Raw genomic sequence first — 21,806 nt, forward strand, 5'->3', positions numbered from 1 at the left:
GGAACCTGTGGAGGTGGTGCTTCACATGGCCTCCCACATGGCATCAGTGCGTGGCCGGATGGGACGCAATGGTCCTCTCAAGGTGATAACCGTGCTGCTGAAACTAGGAATGGAGGAACCTATCGCGAAGCAGTCTGCATTAAAGTAATCAATATAGTGAAGCTCGGTTCAGCTTATGTACTTTAATGTCCCAACGGGACTCACGCTTTGAGACTTCGGCTTTGAGTCTCCGGAAATTTCGGCTACCAGGGGTTCTTTCGATCTCGCCCTTAATCCTGCTTTACCCCAAGCGCACTCCCTGTGAAAGGATCTTTTTCCAAACAAGTCATATTACCACCACTGCTTGCTATTCCTCATTGACCAAGTAGAAAAACCGCTCGGAGGCTGTTGATTTCAGTGTTTCCGGATTTCCTCCTTCCGTAACACTAGTGCTAATGATTAGGTATCCGTTTCGAGATTCGCGCCACGCTGTCGTCTCTCACGAGTGACTGTTGTGGCTTGCTTCTGGCCGCGACATAGTCTGCTTAAAAGCTTCATATCGCACCTATTCGAAACATTAGTGGGGCTTCATTTGCTTCTTGTATCTCGGCGCCGATATTGCAGTGGTAGCCCCTTGCCGGTGCCGTGAAAGCACACATGTATGGCACACGGTGAGCTGGATGAGCTCACCGAGTACAAGGCCACAGAATAAACCTCTTGCTCATGTTCGAGTTTGCACAGTTTTGGAAAAGTAAATACGCCGCTCACCCAATCTTTCTTTGAATTCCTGCTGCGGAAGTCAACTCAGTTATAGCAGGCCGAGACGGGCCCTGGTCTTAAATTTAAGCACAGGACCAGCCGGGCTCAGGCTCCATTTGCGTCCGCTCAAGCCGGGTCTCCGGTCCCGACATTGGGCCGAGCCAGGCGCGGGCTAAGAATTTCGGCTATGCTCACCTCTAAACCTGCTTCTTCTATGACATTAAGCCTCTGCGTTCTTATGAGCGTGCGCTTTAAACTAGGTCATAATTAGACGAAACACCCCGTGTATGTGCTGGCTCATGTGATGCGCCATAGCGCTCTGTGTGTCGGCGTCATGCAGCAGGGGCAACCAGGGAGCTGATAACGGAAGAGCCGACGCGGCCAGCGCGGGACGCCCCACCTCGAGCGGTCGTGGTCCGCTCACACGGTAAGGCAAGACTACACAGCATGAAGATACGACATCGGCGTGGCATATCCTGGGTGTTCTTCCTTGATGGAAGAAAAACAACCTTTTTTCCGTCAGCTTTCAATTTCATTTTTTTTTCTGCAAACGTTATTACGTTCAGGCTGGACTGCCGAATATACGAACATTAATCAAATATTGTTATTAGTTAAGTAAATGGCAAACAGATATTTTATTCGTCCGCCTGCTTCATTGACGGGTGGGCACTAACTTATTAAAAACTATTTCTTGAAATGCTCGGGCGTAGGAATGTCGGCGAGCTCCGCGAAAATGGTCTTGCCTCGTTAGTACGTATTTCCGACAATGCAGCCCTATAGCGTAGCCGGTTTTGTTCATCAGGAAAGAAAGCCCGCGAACTTTAAATAGCATCACGTGACAGCGCGCGCTCCGCTTTAAGTGTTCTACAATCAAAGCGCTCTGTCACAAACCCCCGCCTTTACGGTCACAAGAGGTGCGGGATCCTCTTTACGATTACTCGTCGTTCCTCTATGAGGGTTGTGAACACATTTAAAAGTTAGGCCGGTCAACCCGTGAAGCACGTGTGTCGGTGTGTGATTGAGGAATAAGTACAAATAGGTCACTTTCTTTTACAAACAATTGAAGGTTTATAAATAGCAGACCAAAATTACACTGATAATAATAGAGTACAATGAAAGAGAATACAACGCCACGACAAGATATTCATAAAGACGAAGAAATAAATTATAAGAGAAAAAAAAATAACCCGACAATGAACAAAACACTGTGATAAAAATATGAAGACTATAAAGATAATAAAGCAGGTATTTCAGATATTATAAGTATGAGCAAAAGTTACATAAGAACACAGCGTAAAATACTACTAAGTCAGGTCAAAAGTTAACAAAGTGAAAATAATGTTCGATTGAACAACAGTCCGAAGTTCTCACGTCTTTCTTGTTTGCTGAGGCGTCGAAGGCTGTGTTGCTCGGTAGCGGCGGCCGTACAGGTGCAGAGGACGATGCGTCGATCGCGGGCCCGAAGAACACAATACGCTTTCGGAGCACCGCGGAGTGGCCGGAAGTTTGAATCTTCCCAAACGCACTGGTGAGGGCGTTCTGCTGTCGGTTATTTTATACCCTCGGCCGACTACGCAGCAGCCGCGTCAAGGACAGGCGGTCACTGCCCCATCGGCTTGTCGAATCTTGTCCAGAGGAGCGACGGAGTCCCGTGAATTTCGCTCTATATTCCAGCCATAAGCTCCCGCATCTTCCGCTGTATAATAGGTGAGGCAGCTTGTGACACTGCCCCCCACTGAAGAATATTGCCTCGGAATATTCTAGAACTCCACAAGCGCCGAGAACGATGTTATTACGCCCCTATAGAGGGGTGCAGTAGATTGGGTCCGTTCAGTGCACTGAAGATCGTTCGTCACTCACTACCGTTCATGACGCGCACCATATACGCACTGATCTGAACCCGCACACACCACAACACTGTAGTTCTTCAGTCATGTCTTGCACACATGTCACAAGTCACGGATCACTGATAACAATCAAGTGCACATATATATACAGGCACATCGTGTACGATTTTCATTACACAATCAACACAATGCAGCTATGCAGTAGTGCAAGCTTAACAACTATTCCAGCCGGCTCATGTAATCTGCTCCCACGTTCTCGCTGCCTTTAATATACTCGACACGAAAGTTAATTATGTCACAATGACGGGCACTCGAACCAAAGGCGCTCGTGTGGTGTGACCCTTCGGAGTTGTGCGTTGGCACAGATCGCAAGAGGCAACGAACCGCTTAGCGTCAGCCTGCATTGCTGGCCAGAAGAATTCTGTCTGAAGCTTCAGTAGGGTTTTCTTCGCGCCTTGGTGGCCTCCCATCAACCCATCATGTGCCAGCTTGAGAATAGCTGATCTGTACTTTTGGGGCACAACAACTTGAGTGTACTCCCCGCCCGACTCGGCGACGTATTTCCTTTGAAGGACGCCGTTAGCAATGAAAAACTGGTGGCTACCCTTTCCTTTCTTCGCTTGCGGCGGGCCTACGCGATCGAAACACGAGCGTAGGGTCGCGTCATTCTCTTGCTCTTGAACCAACTCTTCGCGGCATACACTAGGGAGGCCTTGCAGGACTTTAAGCTTTTTCAGCGTTTTATCCCTGCACGCCTGCGCTCTAGTCACTACCGGACAAGCTTCAACGGCATCCGAAATGGGTGCGGGGCTCTCGGTGTCAGGCGCTAGCTCTTCAACTTTTACTGCAGTGGACTTCGTAGTCTCGCTTTCTGTTGTCTTGTGCCAGTTCGGATCGGGGTCGTCTGCTGGCCTAGCACCTTCCACATTTCCCAGCACCAAATCGTACAAGGGATTCTCCATACACTTAGCGAGAAGTCGTCCCCGAAAGTACGGGGTGTCGACATCGACCCAAGCTTCTGGGAGCATTAGGACTGAGCGGTCAAGTAGGTAAACTGGAGACTTCGTATCGGTGATATCTTCTTTCCGTACTAAGTCCTTTCTTACCACCACCGTGTTGCAGCCTGTGTCTCTCAGGACTCGGACTGTCTGGCCTCCGATCATGCCGGCTACGACAGGTAAGCATTCCCTGACGGCGCATTCTTTACTGGTGAACCCAGCGTTGATGACGGGGATCTTCCCTCCATCCTTAAGTTCGAGGTATCCGTTCTCAACACATACTGCAGCGGACTCCCGATTTTCTTCTCTCTGTTTCGGGGCCCCATTTGCCCAGCATCTCCAGCTTGGATGACCTGGTTTTCCGCATTTGTGGCATTTCTTGGGCGGTCCCGATCCGTCGGATGGGGCGGCCCGGCAATTTTCGGGGCGGTGTCCCGTGCGTGAACAAATAAAACATTTCTTTTCATCGCTGCTCTTCGCATCCGATGATTGAAGCAAAGTTTCCCTTCTCTCGGTCGTCTTGGAGACGGCGTTTTCTGCCTTATTCTTCGGGGTGCTTCGCTTTCCGAAGTTTGACCAGCCATGGGCCTCCATATACTTTTCTGCCCTTGCTACTGTTTCAGAGAAGGATGTGTCCTTCTTTTCTTTCAAAAACATTTGTAGCGGAGTGGCGCAGTTAGAAAGGAACTGTTCCTTTAGAATCAGGTCAAAGAGATCTGCGTACTCTTTCTTTGTGTCCGACAGCTCTATCCATCTGTCTAGGAAGTTCTGAAGACGCGTCACGAACTGTGAACACGTTTCCTCGTTCCGGGGACTAGCAGACCTGAATTTTTCTCTGAACCCTTCCTCTGTCATACGGAAGCGAATCATGAGTGCCTGCCGGAGCTTGTTGTAGTCCAAGCACTCGGACGCAGACATGCGACTAAAAACGCTGAGCGCTTCGCCGCTTAAACATAGACTAAGGGCTGTAGCCCACTGGTCGCGAGGCCAATTCTGACTCTCAGCGACGCGCTCGAAACGCATGAGGTAAGCGTCAAGGTCGTCCCTGCCCTCATTAAAAACCGGCATCAGCTTGTGCGGGCTTATGCGTTCGGGCCGAGCAGCTTGACTCTCCCCCGTTTCTGACCTTGACTCTCCGGTGCTGTTAGCGTCAGTTGCCGGATTATTAGGTAGGTCTCGTCGGAGCATCAGTAACTCCTTTTCTTTCTCCATCTCCGCCATCCGGAGTTTAGATTCTAGTTCTGCCTCCTCTTTCCGCCGCGTACGTTCCTCATTGCGTTCTTCTCTGCGACGAGCTCGCTCCTGATCTACCCATTTGAGCAGCTCTTGACCCTCAAAGCCAAAAGTTCGGCCATACTCAACAAGCCGTTCTAACTCTGCATCAGCCATGTTAGGTGGAAAGCGTTATGCAGTGCTAGGATACAACACTAAAAAAATTGCACCTACTCCTCTCTCCCTCACCGACACTTGGTTGACCAGTCCTGTTCGCGGACGCCAATTATGTCACAAACCCCCGCCTTTACGGTCACAAGAGGTGCGGGATCCTCTTTACGATTACTCGTCGTTCCTCTATGAGGGTTGTGAACACATTTAAAAGTTAGGCCGGTCAACCCGTGAAGCACGTGTGTCGGTGTGTGATTGAGGAATAAGTACAAATAGGTCACTTTCTTTTACAAACAATTGAAGGTTTATAAATAGCAGACCAAAATTACACTGATAATAATAGAGTACAATGAAAGAGAATACAACGCCACGACAAGATATTCATAAAGACGAAGAAATAAATTATAAGAGAAAAAAAAATAACCCGACAATGAACAAAACACTGTGATAAAAATATGAAGACTATAAAGATAATAAAGCAGGTATTTCAGATATTATAAGTATGAGCAAAAGTTACATAAGAACACAGCGTAAAATACTACTAAGTCAGGTCAAAAGTTAACAAAGTGAAAATAATGTTCGATTGAACAACAGTCCGAAGTTCTCACGTCTTTCTTGTTTGCTGAGGCGTCGAAGGCTGTGTTGCTCGGTAGCGGCGGCCGTACAGGTGCAGAGGACGATGCGTCGATCGCGGGCCCGAAGAACACAATACGCTTTCGGAGCACCGCGGAGTGGCCGGAAGTTTGAATCTTCCCAAACGCACTGGTGAGGGCGTTCTGCTGTCGGTTATTTTATACCCTCGGCCGACTACGCAGCAGCCGCGTCAAGGACAGGCGGTCACTGCCCCATCGGCTTGTCGAATCTTGTCCAGAGGAGCGACGGAGTCCCGTGAATTTCGCTCTATATTCCAGCCATAAGCTCCCGCATCTTCCGCTGTATAATAGGTGAGGCAGCTTGTGACACGCTCTCATCTGCCACTGAGTAATGCACTACAAGATTCCCGCCTACCAGAAACCGCTCAAAGCTTGGAACGGTTGTCTAAGAACTGCGTTCTAAAAAGCGCCACTTTAGCAGGAATAGCGGCCTCTTTGCTATAACAACAGGGTGCTCTGGTGATGCCCACGCTCATGTTGGTACTGCATATGTAACCCAGCATTTCTTTTGTCCGCCAGATGCAATTCCAAGAAAGAGGGACCCGATCCCCAGGGCCCTGCGGCAGCCAGTAGCGAACAAGCACAAGAAAGCCGATCCCGCCAGGTTCGCGGAAGGCCTCAGGTCAGAGCCGAGCGGTAAGTCAGAAATAGGGAATCTAGAACGCGGGCGAAAATCAGGAAAATGAAGTTTTGTGTTAAATGAGATTGACTGATATTGAAGCGACGTAAAACTACTTCGATGAAGCGCTCTTGGTGACTACATGATTTCAATTCTTCTCATAAATGGTTTCACTAGGTGTAGTTTGTTCTTCACTTCCCCGTTCCATGAATTCAGCCATTTCAGGTATCTTTGTGCAACTTCTATTATATCTGCATGCGGTATGCATATTGATGCGCAATGATGCAATGCAACTGTTTCTTCTACCATCCATTCAAATCATTGAAGGATGTTTAGAAACCATCGGTGTAGAGTGCTCTGTGGCCTTCGCCATCTGAAATCCAACATTCGAATGCGCACAAAGAACGGCCACGTAACAGGAACTGTCCGGACTCACATTTTCCGGAAAAAGTGTGACAAATATTGCGCTGCTTATTTCCTATAAACTAATTATATTCATATGTAGCACTGCGACGAACGCCGATAAGAGACAAATGATGAAAAGCAAATGACAGTAGACGAACGGCAGGCTTTCTCAGTTCTCTTCTTAAGAGACGTATGAGACCGTCTGCCCCGCCGGAGTGGTGCAGTGGTAAGACCCCCGACTACTACTGTGCAGGAGTACTCGGGTTCGAACCCGAGCTCGGCGGCTGCGTTTCGATGGAGGCGAAACGAAGCGGCGTCCAAGCGCTGTGCGATGTCGGCGCACGTTAAGATGCCCAAGTGGTCGAAATTACTCCGCAGCCCTCCACTATGGCTCCTCTTTTTCTCTTTCCACTTTCACTCCACCTTCCTCCCTTCCCTTATGGCGCTGTTGAGGTATCCACAGAACAGTTACTGCGCCTTACCCTTCCTAAAAATCAATTAGAGACCGTCTAATTGTTTTCGTAGATTCTGCGTCTGTCTGTTTGTTCGACTGCCTCCCGGCAAGTTTTTTGGGAGTCCATCGCTGATAGGGCATCTTGTTTTGAGATCAGAAGTGCAGCCAGGGAATTTTAATGGCCACTGATTTGAGACGCGGACGCAGCACTCTTAGTGGGACTCTGGCACACTTATCCAATTTTGTTGGATCGGTGTACGTCAAGTAGGCTCGAGACAGGATTCTTAGAAGCATACGGCGCACACCTGCATTACAATTGTAAAAGGGCGATGCGCTGTTGTTGTGAAGAAGGAAAAGAAAATACACGGGCCTCGTATTGGCTCTGCAGCTGAGCCACTGATTGATTTATAGGAGGGGAAAGGCGCGGTAAATGTCTCACTTGTTTTCTGTGGACATCTCAACCGCGCCGTAAGGAAAGGCAGGAAGGTAGGAGTGGAAGTGGAAACAAAGAGGAGCCGTAGTGGAGGGCTTTCGACCACCTGGGGTTCTTTAAAGTGCGCTGACATCGCGCAGCACACGGACGCCTCGTCGTTTCGCCTCCATCGAAACGCAGCCGCCGTGGTCGGGTTATATGAGCCACTGATTGATTTATAGGAAGGGCAAGGCGCGGTAACTGTCTCACTTGTTTGCTGTGGGCACCTCAACCGTGCCGTAAGGAAAGGGAGGAAGGTGGCAGCTGAGCCACCACAGCTGCCTCGTGCGGACAGAAGAGAAGAAAAAAAAGGAAGAGTGAGAGAAAGATGCGCCGCAATAGCCGTCCACCACCGAAGCGGTGGCGGGTGCAATTACGGCCTACAAGCGTAAAAAATTTCGGTGGCAGGCTAGCCCCCGCCGCAAGCGGAGGTGACCTACCTGTCCCAGCCCCACAAAGACCAGGACCAACGGAATACTACCTAATATTGATGGATGGAACAATTTTTAGTAATTGGTTTTGGGGGTTCTTTACACATCAATTACATTTGTGTCAACAGTTGAAGAGATTAATTCGTACCTTGTACTTGGCAGTAGGTACAAAATCGTTTCGGAGAAACAAATAAAGCCACTTGTTAGACCGCCTCATCCTTTGGAAACGAATACACTATTCTTGTTCCCCGTCTTGTAGGCATAGCACACAACACTCGTTTCGAAAGACGAAGCCTGCATTCTGCAGAAAGCGCGCGAGAATAACAGTCCGTGCAGAAGCGAGTGGCTCGACAAACGTGCAGTGTGCAATAAAAGTTGAAAAACTAGTGAGACGCTCGAGCTCCGCCGTTCTAAGCCACTTCATGAATTTTCATGGGTTCCAGTACGCATTCAGCGGAACGCGCTTCGTAGGCCGGGAAATGGTGACGTCACAAAACGGGGCGCATGCCTTAAGTAGTTTAGGAGGCGTTGGTTCAGTTCTGCGGAACCGAATATGGAGCGAACAAGATCTTAGCCTGTGGACGACCGAGTGTTACAACACAACAAGCGATCTGTTGAGCGCATCAGTCTATCGGCACCTTGCCATGTCATATAGAAAGGGGGATGAACCAGCTGCAGTTCTCCTGTGAGGGTACAGACATCAACCAGCGACCATCATCATCCTACGGCGACCCCAGACAAGGCCTTCCGCACCACAGGGGTGGGGGGGTCCTAGGCAGAATCCACTTTTATACCCTGAGCATGCGATGCAGGCAGACGTTCTCCTGCTCCACTAACTCAGCTCTCCACAGCGGCGCTCTCATGAGTTATGTGGAAATCCGCCTTTTCCGCGAGGATGTGGCGCCATCATGCGGGAGCGGGCGGGAAACACATTAAGCGGCAGTGTAGCAGACGACGCGAAAGCACACCATACGAAATGGCCACGCCGACGCTGGTAGAAAGCGAAAGCTTCCCCCCTTTTTTGGCCTCGGAGCGGAAAGTAGTGGCAGTGATTGCAGCATATCATGTTCACGCAGTATGGGGGAACGTAGAGCGTTTTCACAATCCACTCATAACGCACGTACGCATACACTATCTTCGTATTGTAAGAGCGTGTAGCGCGGGCCGTGTTCGACGTGACAGAATGAGACGCTCTCAGCGTGCAGGTTTTCGGCAACAGGAGAGCGGGGGGCAGAGAGAGAGAGAGAGAGGGATCTCAAAGGGCAAAGCAGCCAGGGGTTTGTTGATGCTGCAGAGCTAAGTGGAATCGTCTCCTGTGACTTTGAGCGGCGCATATGCGCGGGGTGTCTCGAGTTACCGAACACAATGCGGTCACCGCGGCGCCGGCATGGTGCCATGGGCGTCGCTTCCTCCTCGCGTTATCTACAACCGTACAGCGATAGGATTTCATCCACAAAGATCGGCAGAGAGGCACATATACACACCCCGTGAAAAGGGCATTGTCCCGGCCGGAATGCACACCTGCAGGAAACGCGCTGCATTTTTCTGGCAATGGATGATTCAGAGCTGTAGCCGGTTTCTGGCCTCAGGAGTCAGAACAGATGTGGTCGCAGTGGTGAAAAGGTTCTCGGTGCGCAGAGAATGGTCATTCTGTTGTGAAAGGATCTCCAACGTTCATTTCTGCCTCCGCCGCGATTTCTGCGGAATCAACAACTTGGTGACACATGTGAATCTCCTACATATCGGATGCGCATCTCGGTCAGGAACCAACCCTGTTCTACATCCAGAGCGATCCACTCTGCAAGTGAACGAGCATGAACCCTCCAGGAGACTCATTTATTGTGCCGGGCGGTTTCCTTGCCGTTGCAAACGGTTGGACGTAGACGACGATTATCAAGCTCCCTAACGAAGTGAATCTGATTGCGTACACCAAAGGAACAAAATCCGGATGCTTTGGCGTGCACGAAGGCGAGCCTTTAATTTAAAAAAAAAACACTGTCCGTTGTGCAAGAGTGTCAAGTGCGTCATATGCTCCAGCGGCAAAAACACAGATATACTACAGGTATGTATGCATCTAAACGAAATATGCATGATGAAAAGTACCTACTGGAGTTTTCACCCAGGCTGTAGCGCCCCAGGGATAGCTGCAATGAGGATTTTTTCGGTGCGTGATTGCTTTAGTTGCGCCGGGGCCTGAAGGCGGTGTATTTTGTCCTTTCTTTTCTTTATGTGCGAAAGGGCTAGGTAGCTTAGATAACACAGGCGGCTGTGTGCGCTAGGCCGTAATATTTATCATGTTTTATCGTGACTGCCTAACAAGAAAAAAAATACGACGTTTTAATGCACTGCCGTTCGCGAGCCTCATGACCAGCTCAACCACTTGGCTCGCGAACGGCGGTGCATCACAACAAACGCCCAATTTTTATTTTCTTTTTAGTCAGGCGGCAGTCGCGATAAAACATGCTAAATATTACGGTCTAGCGCACACAGCCACCTGTGATATCTGCGCTACCCGGCCCTTTCGCACATGAAAAAAACAAACGACAAAATACATCGCCATCAGACGCGCCGAACAAAATGCTCATTGCGGCTATCACTGGTGGGTTACAGGCTTGGTGCAAGCTCCGGTAGATACTTTTCATTATGCACATTTCCTTTAGATGCATACATACCTGTAACGAAGTGTTTTTCGCACAGTCGAGAGTACGCAGTAGGTAGCTAAGGTCGGCCATTCACATTTTGACGCTTGGTGGCCCTAATTGTAGCTTCACGTCGTTGTTGGCCGCGGCTCGGCGAAGGAAACCTGAAAAACCGCGTCTTGCATCTTGGCGCGCTTAGAGAGTGGCAACCATACGCGGCAGATGTGGTTGGCATCGCTTTGCCAAGCCTGTGACGGCCACCGTGCCGCCCGGTGCCACCAGCCCCCGTGCACTGGCGGCGCCGAGAAACGCCGTCGACGCCTCTCAATGTGTTTCCATCGGTCGCCGCTACGACTTCGCGCATGCGCAGAAAACTTGCGCAAAAGGCGGATTACCCTTCTCCTCCTCTTTGCGGCATGCAGCGCGCGCATATGCTGGAATGCCGATATCCTCTGTGGCGGGCGCAACCAGGAACACAAGCCTCACTGAGGCGAAAAACGGTCTTCGCGCATGCGCACTGCCATTCTTTCTTAGGCACTGCGAAATGCGCGAAGGGTAGCGCAGTGTATCTTTCGCTGCAAAATTTCGAGATTCTTAGGTCTACTATGTGTTGAACGCGCAAGCTCACGCGCAGTGATTCCCCATTTGAAAACAAAATGCTGAAGTTTAACACTGCGAAAGCGTCGTTTTTATTGGTTTGGTTTGATTAGCGATGTTTAGGGATGGGCAGACATGGTTTCGAAGCGAATAAATGACGACGCTACCGAGTCGACGACGCTGTCAACTATGAGAGGGAACACGTGATACTCTATCTGCAATCAAAAGTGAAGGTCAAAGTAGAAAGTAAAATGTCAAGTGGAGGTGCAACTTTGGCGGTAACACTCTATTAGTCACACGATGACCTATAGCATTGTAAAGTAACAACGCCCAGATTGCCCTTGGTCTTATACGTTCAGGTCTTGCAGGATTATAATTAGTGTACTTTCGAATATTTGAGACGGCAGCAGGGTACGTTGCGATAAGTGCGTACGTTGAGTGGGAGAATCTCGGTGAGCGGTTGCCTCCTCTGCGGAAATCATGAACCGCGCGTGTGCGCGCTCAACCGCCGAAGAGCCCCGAACAAGTGGCTACAGACACGCTCATCGACTCGGTTATGGGAAAGGAGGTCTCCCTGTTACGCCGGCAGGAAAGAGGGAAGCCCACAGCAGCGCCGCCGCAGGACACTGGGAGGCGGCTGGGGATGGCCAGCGTGCCCTCTCCTCCGCCAACCTCTTTACCAACGCGCGTAATCACGCGTGTTAACTATGCGCGGTCGTTATAATGGAAGCAGGGGATTGCGAATCCCCACAGTGGCGAGCATGAAATGGTTTCCTAAGTCATCGACTACCCTCAACGGCAAGAGCTGCCTGGCAGCGACGCTCCCAGACAACCCCGTGTACGATGTCTTGGAGTGGGGAGTATCCTTTGGTAGAGGTCGCGCTTGAGCTTTGTACGTTGTGGCATGGTGTTTGAGGTGCATGTTTTTTTGGAATGGAGCGGATGATATGGTGAATGTGTTGTCAAATTCGGTTGTGGGGCTTCCTGCGTGTGGAGCTTTGTCCTATTTGAAGCTCTTGAAAAGGTATGTGGCCCGTGTGGCTGGGAATGAGTGTTGGTATTGCTTATGAGGTGGCCTCTACCAGTTCGTACGATGTGCTATGGACTCTCCTTCACACGATGAAGTAAAGGTGTGCTTTGAGGCTTGCTGAGAAAACCGTCCACTTTCGTTTTGATGGGGGGGGGGGGGGGGGGGGGAGTGAGGGTGTAGTATAAAGAATGCGCTTAGGACGACGACCTGAACAAACCGTCTGCGGACCGCATTTTTTGTACCATAGCGCCTAGTATGCGGCAAAATGAACGTTTGTTTCACCAGACGTATGCTTTGAGTTGGTTGAGTGTAAAAGTGCCTTTTGCCTGTGTTGGATGCGCATGACTAATGTGCAGAGGGTAGGGACTAAGACATCGTTCTTGGTTGACGTCTGGTCATTAAAGGTTCGGATAAAGACAGCAGGAACGGCCTACGCTGCTAGTGTAGCACGCAACACTATTGGCCGTAGCCTGAAAGGTCTGTTCGACTTATTTGTTCTTGCTGGTTGGGATTCATAGGGCGATGTTGACGGTCGGAGAGGGCTTTTGCCTAGGCGCATAGTGTGGCCGTCGGCCCATTAGGGACTACCAGGGAACGAAGCAACAAACGCCGCTGCCCATGCACTTATCCTCTGGGCACCCACCTTCCGATCCCCGGTGACGGGCTAGGCCGACCACTGTTGCGGTTCCCATAAATTATTGACGGCTCCAAAGCTCGGCACAAACGGTACCCACCTTTGGCGAAGGGGCTGTCGAAGGTCGATGGAAGCGTGCTGCGACAGCTGCTTTCTGATCAGCAGCGCATTGGTCTCGCTACGGTCTAAATATTAAACCCGAATGCCCACACTGTGAAGGGCATCGTTGCTCTTTATCCCACATAGTGTAGTCATGCCAATCTATTCCCCACTTTCCTGCCCATCCTACCCCCACTGAAGAGGCTTTTAATGCCGTCCTCCTCGGGTGCTCATCGGTCGGGGCCCAAACGGCCTTGGCCGCCGTGCTCGCGAAGAGGCTGGCACTTGCGTTGTCCTGGACTGGGGCTGCTGACCAAGTGAGGTCAGCGTTCACCATCATCGCCGGCTGGCGTCCTCCCATTAAAGGAAATAAAATGTTTCACAAGCAAGCCATCGAGACTGGGATAATATTGAATAGAAAAGGAGAGAGGGCAGAATCTTATGGGTGCCTTTAACTTTCTGCAAAGTTTACTTCAATCCGGCGGAAAGTTTCCTCTACTATTCATTACTCTTTCCTGCTCGGCGCGCTTGATAAATACACCACCGGTGGGGAGGCATTCAATGCGTGTTTTGCTTGACTGTTTTTGTTCATAACCAATTTGTTTGGAGCCGTTCATCTCCCAGATGGGGTCGTAAATCGCAGCTTAAAAGCTAAATTTTTGCTAGAAACATAAACGCATCTCAATTCCCATTGAAGACCAAACAATTCAAAAATGTCGTGTCACATTAAGGGTAAGGTTATGGCAGCGCAAAACTAGAGATCCGAGCAGCACTACACTAACTTATCTTCAGCCACTGCTTTATTGTTGTGAGGAATTTGCCTATCGCCTGCATACCAAACAGATGTGTCAATTTTTCACCCTTTCGCGTTTGCAGGTCCGGTACTTGGACCTGAAAAAGGGAACGAAGCCTGCGTCCTGCCGGCGGAGATCATCGACCATTGCAAGTAAAGCCTGCGCCTGGACATTGCCTGTTTCCGATGGAAACAAGTGATCTTTCCTGGATGAGCTCTTCGCCGATTTTGCGTCGGACTGCAGACTGGACAAGGCGCTGATCCACTTTCGCAGGCGCAGCGATCATAGATACTATACAGATTGCGCTATGTTGGTCTGTAGCCAGACCAACACTTATAAGTAGGTGGTGCTCGATCCAAGCTGCCAATAATATTTTAGACGTTTGTGACGCTGTGTTGAAGTGGCATGGCTGGCAATTGTTATTTATGGTGGCCAACTGCATGCCTGGCATACTGAAAGCAGTGAGGCTATAAGGGCGCGTAATTTAGCCAAATAAAAATAAATTTGTAATGATGGATATTTCTCATAGTCTCAGTGTATGACTGTTTTAAGCGACACCTTTTATTTGCCCTGACAGGGTGGGAAGCGCATCAAAACAGTTTGCAAAGTGCAGGAAGAGTGGGGAGTAGCCGCTTGTCGCCTTCGTCCCGCATTTTTTTTTTTTGCCCGATATTGAAAGGATGAATTCATTATCAATTATATGTGAATCACTGACAGTCTATTATGTAGCTTGTAGTATCTGCTGGTGTTTCTGCTCAGCACTCTGAACCATATTTTTGGTATTCTCAATAAGAGATGAGTTCTGATGATTTGATTGAATATGGACCTTCATAACTGGCACTGCAGCGGTGGCGTAGAGGTAGGACATCCGCCTTGCATGCAAGCGAACCGCCGTTTGAAGCCAGGGGCCACGCCATCCTCCACCAGATAAAGAAAAGTCCGTGTGTCCATAGAATTGCATAAAAAGGTTTGGGGTGCGACCTGATGCCGGTGAACACCTCCGGCAATGCACTCCCTAACCAGAACAGGAGCTGGCCATCCTGGTGTAGTAATTGGCCGCAACCTCTCATGATTAGTTTCATAAAACCCCGACCCGGAGTCACCAGCGGCTGCGGAGCAACTGACCACGGCGGTGGGTAGACCTGTGATGCAGTGGGGGATGCTAAGAATTTCTAGCTCCGCTGGACAAGCAATCATTGGAAACTTACCCTGGCAACGTTTAACGCTAGAACGCTAGCTATTGAGGCTAGCTTATCAGCGCTGTTGGAGGATCCAGAGGGTATGAAATGGGATGTCGTAGGGCTTAGTGAGGTTAGGAGGCCCGATCAGGCATATACTGTAGTGAAGGACGAACATGTACTGCATGTACTGTGCCAAAAAGTATCAAGCTGGCAATATATACAACTTTTTTAGCACTATTGAGAGGATGGAAGTCATTGTAATTATGCTTAATAAACGGCATAAACTGCGGGTTGTACAGGCCTACGCACCTACATGCAGTGAAGATGACCAGGCAGTGAAATCTTCTACGAAGATATACAATGGCAGTGCGGAAAAGAAAGACACGCTACACTGTACTAACGGGTGTTTTGAATGCTGCACCTACATGCAGTCATGATGACCAGGCAGTAAATTCTTCTACGAAGATGTAAAATCTGCAATGCGGAAAGGAAAGACGCAGTATACAGTACTAATGGGCGACGTCAAGGCTAGTGTAGGGAGAACGCAGGCAGGAGACAAGGCAGTGGGTGACTATTCCGAACGCGATGTCCGAATTACTTATGCGTCTCGGTTTCCGCTGGTGGAAACAACGCGAGCGTACATCCATTACGCGTAAACCACTAGAAATACCCAAAAACATTCGGATCGCAGAAAGCTATTGTATACCCTCCATTTCTTTCTCGGCTCGACAGTCTTTGCTTTAGGCTGCGTTTTTGCAAAGGCGAAATATGCAGGTATTGTGTAGATATCAACGTGGGAGATAATTGAAATAACCTGCGAAGACAAGCTGCGCTTTTGGTTTCATTTGCAGGAATACCGACAACTACAATACAAAAAGAATACCAATTAATTAAAGAGCAGCACACCAGGAATGCGCACAGGCACGACGGGACATGCACTGCCCATAGAAATAAATTTTATGGAGTAGTGTGTGAGAATAAGTAAAGTACATCAGGCACAACAAACAAAGCACACTGCAAAAGCAGCCCGGCGGAGTGAATCTAGATTGCAAGAGCCCGTTCGCTGTGATAACGCCCGCTCCCCAAAACGAAAACCTTCCCACCACTGCAGTTTGAGGGGCCTTGTCCGGGCTTGCCGTAGGATGATGATGGTTGTTGGTTAAGGTATTTACCCTCAGAATAGGGCTGCACCCAGTCCACCCTCCCTTCCATCTGACAAGGCAAGGTCAGGTAAGATAAGGACCCTCAGGCACTTTAGGCGCGGTTTTCTTACGCAAGAAATTTCGCCTCTTTTTCTGATAGAGGTATTGACTGTGCTGACGAATTAATCGCCTGCAATAGATAGTGTATTCGTCTCGATAATTCCTCCTGCTTTTTACAGCCGTGTTCGGCCAAGACCGCGAACGTTGAGTGTGCAGACAGGTTCTGGCTTGCATTGTTGGGAATTCTTCAGAAAGTTTGACATGGCATAGCATACATTGTGTTCGTACAGCCTTTCCTTTCGACATCGGCTGGTCTTTCGGATCTACGAGTCTTCACAGGGCTGTTTCATCACGTACAGCTATTGTGTGTATTGTGTGTAATTGTGTAATTACGCTCAGCCTTGCTCAAAGAATAGCTTGCATATGCAACGGCATGTTCATCGCCACTGTGGCGCTGTATGAGCACAGCACCAACTCCAACAGCACTGGCAGGAGTGAGCGGAGTGAGCGGCCGCGCGTTCGATGAGCTCCATCGAACGCAGCCGTTCAAGACCAAGTTTCGACCTACGGCGTGCATTATACCGCTGGATTCGACTACACACGTGAAGTGGAGGTCGAGGAGACCGCAAGTTCGGAGGTAGGCACACTAATTTGCCGATTTTTCGGCGGCCAACGCGGGACCGCTAGGCCTACCCCTAGGCCTAGCAAAGAAAGACGCTCTCGGCGGCGAGAGCCACAGAAGAGCATGAGCAACACAATGGAGCTGGTGGAGGGAGAGACTATCGACCCCGTGGAGCTAGCTAAGGGTACGTGGTTTATTACCAAAAAGAAAGGCCGCGTAGTGCCCCTCGAAGAGGAAACGCGAACCGCGACCAAAGATGAGGAAGTGCGGCGGACTACAGGTCACAAGGCCGCCATCGGAAGAAAGCTAGCGGCAAAATCGGTAGAGAAGCAGGCCGTGCAGATACCGAAGGACGCCGAAAAAATAATACGCCCCCGAGGCGGAGTCAGCCGCCTAATAGAAGGTGGAATGATTGAACTGGCTGAATCGATCACCCGCGCCGCTGGCATCGAGCTCAAGGACGCCGAGAACGACATCTTCTCGGCAAATATAAAGCAACAATCGATACTAATCGCCACTACTAGCGAAGAGCGTGGAAGAAGTTACGCGGCTTTGCGCGTAGTTCTTTGCGGCAGCGAAAATATCGAAGTAAAGGCCTATCCCGCTATGCCCGAAGATTGCGGCAAGGGAGTCGTGCACGTCGTCCCCCTGCGCTATTCCAACGAAGAGCTATTGGAGCGAATACGCGGGAGAAAGGAGAACCCTTCAGTGCTCGGTGTTCGCAGACTGGGAGCAACCTCCAAGACAATACTAATCCTCTTCGAAGATCAGAAGGTACCGCGCTGAATGTACCTATCTCCTTTCGCGCAAAGATGCGTCTTATACAAGAAGAAGTATGAAGTTTGCCACGCGTGAGGCCGCATGGGACGCCGAGACGACGTCTGTCCGGATTCGACGAATAAAAAGTGCCGCGGATGCGGCATGGAAAACCCGAAAGAAGATCGTCTGTGCGAACCGAGGTGCCAGCTGTGCGGAAAGAATCACCTCCTCGGCGACAAGCGATGCCGGGAGATATATAGAACCCCATACATCACCAAAAAAAGACGTTGGGAGAAAAAACAGGTCAGCAGGAAGAACTGAAAATGGATGACGCAAAGCAAAACTGCGAGCGAGAGGGACGCTCAAGAACCAGAAATGGTGAAAAGGACCCCCGGCTACTAAGGAGGAGATCGAGATCAAACAGCAAGGACTGCCACCACTTTACAGCCAAAGAGGGAGACTTCCCAAGGCTAGAGGAAGGAGCCACCGCCAACTCTACGCGACGCCGCTCGAGCTCCAGTACCGGGGACCGATCCAGCTCTGGACGAAGGCGCTCCAGTTCGAGGACCTTGGCTGACTCCTCCACGACCAGCAGCTCCGTGTACTTTACACGGGACCCCAAGACGTCGTGGGGACCACCTGCACGCAGACGCGGTCCGAGCGGAGATCGAAAAACGGTAAGCTTCACGGTTAGCAGTTCCCAGGTAAATAGGGAGGCAGACGAGAGACTAAAAAACTAGAAAAAGAGAATCGAGAGCTCAAGAGCTCAAGAGCATGCTCAGCACGCTCACTACAGAGATTCAAAATTTAAAAATGGAAAAGAGTACCCCCCCTCCTCCACAGAAGAACCAACTGGTACCCCAAAAACAGGTACAGAAACAGATGCCCTCTCCCCCGCCTACAAAGGTCGTAGTCGCGCGTGCTGAGCCGAGGGATAATGAAGAGGAGAAAATGATTACTGAAACAATCAGGCCTCCCCCGCAAAAACGTAAAGACCGCGCCGTAAAGGAAGGGAGGAAGGTGGGAGTGAAAGTGAAGAGAGAAAGGGGAGCCGTAGTGGAGGACTACGGAGTAATTTCGACCACCTGGGGATCTTTAACGTGCGCTGACATCGCACAGCACACGGACGCCACTTCGTTTCGCCTCCATCGGCGGCTGCGTTTCGATGGAGGCGAAACGAAGTGGCGTCCGTGTGCTGTGCGATGTCAGCGCACGTTAAAGATCCCCAGGTGGTCGAAATTACTCCGTAGTCCTCCACTACGGCTCCCCTTTCTCTCTTTTCACTTTCACTCCCACCTTCCTCCCTTCCTTTACGGCGCGGTTCAGGTGTCCACAGAGCAAGTGTGACAGTTACTGCGCCTTTCCCTTCCTGTGAACCAACCAACCAACCAACGAGACGGATCCGCTGGTGGCATTAGAAAGGAGACTGGACGCTAAATACGAAGCAAGATTTGAAAGAATCGAGACCCTCCTCACCGAATTAATGGGTGCGGTAAATCAAATGCAGAAGCAATTCACCTCGATGCAGAATGCCTTCACCGAGAGGCTAACTACGTTAGAAAAGACGGTGACCCAAATGCAACAAATGGACAGGCGCAGTAAAAATGAAGAATCTCTGGTGTGGCAGTGCAACTGCCGCGGCTTCCAACGAAAGCGAGCGCTCTTGCAACAGCACTTAGAGCAGAGCGAAGAAAAACCTTTAGCTATAGCCCTTCAGGAAACAGGAAAAGGTCTACCAAAATTACCGGGATATCAGGCGTTCCGCGGTGACCGGGGAGAAAAATCCCGCGTCTCCACTCTGGTTAAAAGACACATAGCGGTAGTCGAGCATGAGGTGAACTGGCGAGATATCGTAGCTATATTAATAGAAATTATCACTGGTCGCAAGGACGAATCTTGTCTTTTCATCTTAAACGTGTACAGCACCCCCCAGCAGAGAAAGGTACGTTTCCGCGCCCTCTTCCGCAAAGCAATCAAAACAGCAGGAAACAATACTCTTATAATTCTTGAGACTTCAATGCCGCCCACCCAGAATGGGGCTACAATAGACACTACCCCAAGGGTAGGCAACTGTGGGAGGACATACGTGAGCTCGGCCTCACCCTCCTGACGGACCCTAGCTGTCCGTCCAGGATGGCTAACAGCGTCTGTGCCGACACCACCCCGGACCTTACCCTAGGAAAAAACACGGGGGACGCAGTCTGGAAAAACACAGCTCAAAATTTAGGCAGCGACCACTTTGTTCTGGCTCTCACCCTCAGCAAGGGCGTCAAAACGCGTCGCCTCAAGAAACCCAAAATCACCGATTGGGACAGGTTTAGGGAAATCAGAGAAAACTGCGAATCGGGAGATGAAATCCAAAACATAGAGCAATGAACAAAGACGCTTAAGAAACAAGTAGAGAAAGCAACCACGACCCTACGGGAGGACGATGCGCCGGTGACGGTTGACAGCAAACTCGTTCATATGTGGGAAGCAAAACGCGGCATGGAGAGGCGTACCCGGTCGCAAAGATGGAAGAGGAACCTTAGGCGAAGGATAGCAAGATATAACAAAGAGATTGAAGATTACGCAGTAAAACTTTGCGAAAAAAACTGGTGTAGTAGGTGTGACAAGATAGAAGGGAACATGAGCCTTGCTATTACGTGGAGCCTACTCAGACACCTACTTGATCCTGACAATTCGAAAACTCAATCGGGCATAAGACTGAGACTGACGAAAGCCAGACACGCGTGCGAGGGCACGGACGGGGAACTCATGGCGAAACTAATTAACATGTACGTAGGCGACACACAAACCTTACCCCTGCCGGATTACGAAGGACCCTTAAATTAACGAGGCCCTACACGCGCCGATCACGGAGGCGGAGGTTCGCGCCGAAAATTGGGCCTAAAAACAAAATCGGCTCCCGGCTCAGACGGAATCACAAACAAGGTTCTCCGAAATTTTGACGATAATTCCATCCGCACGCTCACCAAATACATGAGAATCGCATGGGACAGAGGCCGCCTCCCACAACAATGGAAGACGGCAAACGTAATTTTGATACCGAATCCAGGCACACCCCCTAAATTAGAGAACTTACGACCAATCTCTAACATCCTGCATAGGGAAATTGATGGAGCGGGTAGTCCAAACGCGACTAACGCGTTTCATGGAGCTTAACGACCTGTGGCCGCACGAAATGATTGGGTTCCGGCCCGGCCTGTGCACACAGGACGTAATGCTCCGCTTGAGACACGACATCATAGAAAGCGAAACCAGGGACGCGAGGGTACTACTAGGTCTAGACCTGACAAAGGCGTTCGATAACGTAAAATACGCGGCAATTCTTTTTGGCCTCCAAGAATTTGGGGTCGGAAAGAAAACGTACGACTACGTAAAAGACTTCCTGTCGGGTAGGCGTACGGCACAGGGTTCGGTCGTTCCTCTTAATTGTTGCCATGCGAAACCTCCCGGCAGAACTGAGGAAAGTGTAAAACTTGAAATTCAGCATGTACGCGGACGACTTCAACCTGTGGGTCACCCAGGGGAGTGACGCGAGCATCGAGGAGCGCTTGCAAACGGCAGCGGACACCGTGGTGTCCAACGCGGCCGAAAGGGGCCTCTTGTGCTCTTCACAAAAATCGGAACTGTTTATCTACAACCCGAAGGCGCTCAGGTGTAAACGCCAGATAAACATCCGCGTAACAGTAGACGGCCAAATAGTGCCAAACGTCGAACAAATTAGGATCCTGGGGCTGTTTGTATACAAGCAGATGGGTACAACGATACAACGGTCTACAACGAGCTAGCCCAAGCTCTCTACTTCCGGGCAGCCGTAGAGCAGCCTGATTGAGATGGGATGAACGAGAGGCTGCAAACTTATAAGGAAATTTTACAACACTACAGACTTAGCAGAAGGTACCTGCCACCACCGGACCGAACGCTAAATAACAAGCTGGGAATTTCCCAAGTCCCGTCTGGCTTTTCCACACGCAAGTGGAGGAAAAGGCGGACGATAAATGCGAAACCTGCGGAGAAAGGGGTACTCTGGATCACATAATCTGACAATGCCTTGATTCCCCTGGCGCCAAGGAAAACATAAATAGTAGAGAAGCCTGGGAACTGCTACTGCGGAGCGAGTCCCCCGCCAACCAACAGCAAGCTATCCGCCTGGCGGCTGAAGCCGCGAAGAAACACTGTCTCTTCGCCTGTCTTTAGTCGCGGAGGCCCCGGCCTCCGTCCCATAGGCCTGCGTGCCGGGGAC

The sequence above is a fragment of the Amblyomma maculatum genome, chromosome 3 (genome assembly GCF_055883805.1).
Source record: "Amblyomma maculatum isolate TAMU_Amacu chromosome 3, ASM5588380v1, whole genome shotgun sequence".
In the NCBI taxonomy this organism is placed as follows: domain Eukaryota; kingdom Metazoa; phylum Arthropoda; class Arachnida; order Ixodida; family Ixodidae; genus Amblyomma; species Amblyomma maculatum.